General features: G+C 37.7%; 5 non-coding genes across 5 annotated transcripts; all 5 read left to right on the top strand.

Annotated features, from left to right (window-relative positions):
- Positions 1-3,381: 3,381 nt before the first annotated feature.
- TRNAT-GGU (transfer RNA threonine (anticodon GGU)) lies at positions 3,382-3,454 on the top strand. The gene has a single exon. It is a non-coding gene; the product is annotated as a tRNA-Thr (tRNA).
- A 270-nt stretch (positions 3,455-3,724) lies between these two features.
- TRNAT-GGU (transfer RNA threonine (anticodon GGU)) lies at positions 3,725-3,797 on the top strand. The gene has a single exon. It is a non-coding gene; the product is annotated as a tRNA-Thr (tRNA).
- Positions 3,798-4,067: 270 nt separating this feature from the next.
- Positions 4,068-4,140, top strand: TRNAT-GGU (transfer RNA threonine (anticodon GGU)). Its single transcript has one exon. It is a non-coding gene; the product is annotated as a tRNA-Thr (tRNA).
- Positions 4,141-4,410: 270 nt separating this feature from the next.
- TRNAT-GGU (transfer RNA threonine (anticodon GGU)) lies at positions 4,411-4,483 on the top strand. Its single transcript has one exon. It is a non-coding gene; the product is annotated as a tRNA-Thr (tRNA).
- A 270-nt stretch (positions 4,484-4,753) lies between these two features.
- Positions 4,754-4,826, top strand: TRNAT-GGU (transfer RNA threonine (anticodon GGU)). Its single transcript has one exon. It is a non-coding gene; the product is annotated as a tRNA-Thr (tRNA).
- The last annotated feature ends 254 nt before the right edge of the window (positions 4,827-5,080 follow it).

The raw sequence follows: 5,080 nt of genomic DNA, 5'->3' as shown, positions 1-5,080 counted from the left end.
AGACCCTGTATTTATAACCCAAGTATGGTTTTTGTTAGTAGTTTTCCCGTAGATTTTGAGCTTTAGCTCTTATTACATTACGCTCATAAGTGTACAGTTTCGTATTAAATTAAGTTTAGCATATCCGCTTTATTTTACATACCTTAGCAACTGTATTGCCAACGTTGCTATCACTGTTATTATAGTTATCATCGTTAGTTTCTACGTAATCGTCTTCCCTTTCGTGCTTTGGGCGAGCCTTTAGGTGCGCCAGTAAGTCTTGTACAGCCAAATTTAATATGTGGGCAAAGCAACGTACGCGATTTTGCGAACAATAACGAAAACCCTTATCGCCACTTCTCATTTCGAGGTCTTGACTGAAAGTGTCATTATTTGACGCATTGTCCATAGTAATCGCCAGAACCTAAAAGTTACAGATATACCAATAGGACAACTATTCTATCTTTAAAAACGTGAACCACTAACTTTGCAATCAAACTTCCGTACAAGAGAAGTAAATGAGTCGCAAATATTTATTCCGGTGTGCCTCGCGGGAAAGTGAGTAAACCCTATTAATTTGTTTTGTAGATTCCAATCATCATCAATCCAGTGCCCCGTAACGGCCAAAAATGGAATACGGTTTGTAGATGTCCACCCGTCAATAGTGAAGGAAACTTCACCCGGAAGAGACTAAAATATACTCCATTTTAAATTCATTGTCATTATTTATCATAGAAAAGCCACTCCAGAACTTCGCCGAAATTGTTGTATTTCGTCTGATAATATCCTGCTCATGTAATTTCTCAAAACAAATGTTCATTTATAATTTAAATTGAACATGCTCTGGCTCTCTAGTTACCGTTAGGAAAATTAGGACTGTCTATCCAGGCGGAAGTTAACGGAAATAAAACCCGTTCACAAATTTTAAATTCGACCTAAGTATCAGACCTCAAGGAAACCGTTTGTTTTATTTGCGTAACTTGGCGAACCTATGACGACTGAGAAGTTTTAAATTGCTAAACCTCTTTCATAATCGATACACACCTTACACATGTTTAAAAGCTTTTCGGTTTCATTTTCGTAACAATCCAGAAGACTTGATTTTAGTTTTTTAGCAGATTGTGGTAAGCTTTCAGCGATGGTCGTGTTCGTTGGATTTAGAGACTTCATAAGCTCTCTAAATTGTGGATGCTCGACAACTGTGAATGGTTGATCGGTTTCGGCGACCCAGCGCTTTAGACAGTTATTTGCCCGTGCAATGGCAGATATTTTATTCTGTGTAAAGTATAAAATGGTTATTTATATGTTCGCTATATATATTATTACGGCAATCAGTGGCGTAGGAACGGGGGGGTACAGGGTGCCATAAGCCGGTCGATAAGGGGGCGCCAAATTCAATATCCAAGTTGTACCCCCTTAATTCAAAACGTTCCTACGCGCCTTAAGGTAATTAGGTTCTGGTTTTAAATTTACCTCCAAATTTCCCAATTGAGTTAAAAGTTCTGTGTGTTTTTTTTTCAAGGTGGTATTTTAACTGAGTAGTACCCTGCTGTTTTTTATTTTCATGCATCTTGTATTTACCCCTAGATACGGGAATATAGCAAATATGATTTATCGCAAGAATAAATTAACGTTAACTGTGAATATTCGAAACTTATATTTATCGCTTACAGAGAGTGAAATAATTTAAGCCTCAGAAACGTTTCGCACCGCTTCGACCTTATGCTTGTTTTCCACTAGCGCGCGCAACGACGCGTTTCTCAGTTTTGAGACGTACAAAGCTTATTACGCGCGTAAAGAAAATTACATTATGACGCGCGATAGTGGGAAAGAAGCTTTACATGGATATGCACCAATTGAAAATCGCGTGGCTCACTCGTTCGGTTTTGAATGTGATTTGATGGTCACGTGGTACTCTTAAGCCAGTCAGGCCACGATGTCAACCCGCTCTGTTCAAACGGTCACGGTCACCGCTCCAAATGTTGAAGGAGCGCTCGTAATATCCCCGAAGGTACGGGTGGATGCGGCTTTAGGGCCCGTGGCTAAAGTGTGCTCTGCTAGAATCAAACATGCTAAATTCAATGGGCTAGCCCTTTGGCTAGGGCTTTTGCAACAGGCCCACAGTGTGTTACGGCCAGGGATCTTATTCTGTAACTTAAAAATCTATCAAAGGTAGAAAATATATAAAATTTTACTGCTTATATCGAAAACTATACACATTCGCTTAAACAAAAGCAATATTTCCAAACTATGTTTCACCTTTTTTTTTGGTCTACTTGTTTATCAAAAAGGATGAAAGCACACTGAGGTCTCGAGGATATTCGTAATTGGTATAAAAGCAAGCTTGCATATAGACATAAACCCAAATATACACGTCAAGTAAAAAGCGAAATTTATTCGCTAAGCGAATGCCACTGAGCGGCGAGTTGGTAAAGGCCGAAAACAGAACGTAGGCTAGCATGGACAGCGACGCGACGTAACGCGGAGAAATGTCTATAGGTAATATCGACCCTATATGGTTCAATTAAGTCTGTTGTAATGACTATAATAATGGAATTGGGTTTACCTACTTTTCACAATAATTACAAATAGCCATCCCTCCTTCAATCTTGAAATGATCCCACACAAAGCTGCGGGTTTTTTTCGCAACGAGTCCTGGAGCTGGACCTTGCGCCATCATATTACTCTTTCAATTTATTAACTATCAACGCTAGCTTGTAAATGAAAACCTCTTCGACAGCCGACTAACTGACTAATGTACGCGATAGATTCGGTTAACATAAACTAGTTCAAAATTTTCGTAAATAATCGATGTAATATACCATTACTCAAAGTCTAAATTTGTATATCCCAAAAAAATAAAAATAACCGATAAATAAACTTTTTAGCTACCTATACATCTGTACATTTTAACGATTGTTAAGAAACTGGGATGTTTTTTATCTAAAATATATTTGGTAGTTTTTTTCTGATGATATTTTGCTTCCCTTAAATTATTGAATTATGATAACAAAATAATTGGTTATTTTTATTTCATTTTTTAAGGTAGAGTTCAAAATTTTAACGTTAATCCATTGTTGTATTATAGATTTATTTAAACAAAGGTCGTAGGTTCGATTCCTACCCGAGGTGATATGATTTTTCTCAGTCACTCTGGTATGGAACAATACGCAGAAGTATTCCTTGATTTAAAATGAAAAACTTCGAATTATATTAATTCCTGCGTAATAATAAAATTAAAATTATCTCTATGTTATGACTACAGGCTATCAAGGTCCTGTTATAAATTAGTTGACGTTAAATGCTACGGCACCGTCAACAACGGGTTAAATATATCCCGTCAATAATGTGAACCAGATCGAGTCATTCTTAAATTGGATGTCCGAGGCCTGATTATTCATGGCCTCGGTAGTCCAATGGTAGTGGCGTTGGGACGGTAACCCAAAGGTCGTAGGTTCGATTCCTACCCGAGGTGATATGATTTTTCTCAGTCACTCTGGTATGGAACAATACGCAGAAGTATTCCTTGATTTAAAATGAAAAACTTCGAATTATATTAATTCCTGCGTAATAATAAAATTAAAATTATCTCTATGTTATGACTACAGGCTATCAAGGTCCTGTTATAAATTAGTTGACGTTAAATGCTACGGCACCGTCAACAACGGGTTAAATATATCCCGTCAATAATGTGAACCAGATCGAGTCATTCTTAAATTGGATGTCCGAGGCCTGATTTTTCATGGCCTCGGTAGTCCAATGGTAGTGGCGTTGGGACGGTAACCCAAAGGTCGTAGGTTCGATTCCTACCCGAGGTGATATGATTTTTCTCAGTCACTCTGGTATGGAACAATACGCAGAAGTATTCCTTGATTTAAAATGAAAAACTTCGAATTATATTAATTCCTGCGTAATAATAAAATTAAAATTATCTCTATGTTATGACTACAGGCTATCAAGGTCCTGTTATAAATTAGTTGACGTTAAATGCTACGGCACCGTCAACAACGGGTTAAATATATCCCGTCAATAATGTGAACCAGATCGAGTCATTCTTAAATTGGATGTCCGAGGCCTGATTATTCATGGCCTCGGTAGTCCAATGGTAGTGGCGTTGGGACGGTAACCCAAAGTTCGTAGGTTCGATTCCTACCCGAGGTGATATGATTTTTCTCAGTCACTCTGGTATGGAACAATACGCAGAAGTATTCCTTGATTTAAAATGAAAAACTTCGAATTATATTAATTCCTGCGTAATAATAAAATTAAAATTATCTCTATGTTATGACTACAGGCTATCAAGGTCCTGTTATAAATTAGTTGACATTAAATGCTACGGCACCGTCAACAACGGGTTAAATATATCCCGTCAATAATGTGAACCAGATCGAGTCATTCTTAAATTGGATGTCCGAGGCCTGATTATTCATGGCCTCGGTAGTCCAATGGTAGTGGCGTTGGGACGGTAACCCAAAGGTCGTAGGTTCGATTCCTACCCGAGGTGATATGATTTTTCTCAGTCACTCTGGTATGGAACAATACGCAGAAGTATTCCTTGATTTAAAATGAAAAACTTCGAATTATATTAATTCCTGCGTAATAATAAAATTAAAATTATCTCTATGTTATGACTACAGGCTATCAAGGTCCTGTTATAAATTAGTTGACGTTAAATGCTACGGCACCGTCAACAACGGGTTAAATATATTCCGTCAATAATGTGAACCAGATCGAGTCATTCTTAAATTGGATGTCCGAGGCCTGATTATTCATGGCCTCGGTAGTCCAATGGTAGTGGCGTTGGGACGGTAACCCAAAGGTCGTAGGTTCGATTCCTACCCGAGGTGATATGATTTTTCTCAGTCACTCTGGTATGGAACAATACGCAGAAGTATTCCTTGATTTAAAATGAAAAACTTCGAATTATATTAATTCCTGCGTAATAATAAAATTAAAATTATCTCTACGTTAAATAACTCTTACCCGTTTGCCGAACCCTACCCCAAACTCGACCTTTTAGCTTTATTGTAATGTTAAACTCCCATAGAGATTCCCCTAAAAAGAATAAACTGGCGGTCCAATTTTGGTTACATTAATTATT

The sequence above is a fragment of the Leiobunum rupestre genome, chromosome 1, assembly GCF_980474605.1.
Source record: "Leiobunum rupestre chromosome 1, qqLeiRupe1.1.hap1, whole genome shotgun sequence".
NCBI lineage: Eukaryota > Metazoa > Arthropoda > Arachnida > Opiliones > Sclerosomatidae > Leiobunum > Leiobunum rupestre.
The sequence above is the reverse complement of the archived record's forward strand: the minus strand, read 5'-3'. Positions and strand labels throughout refer to the sequence as shown.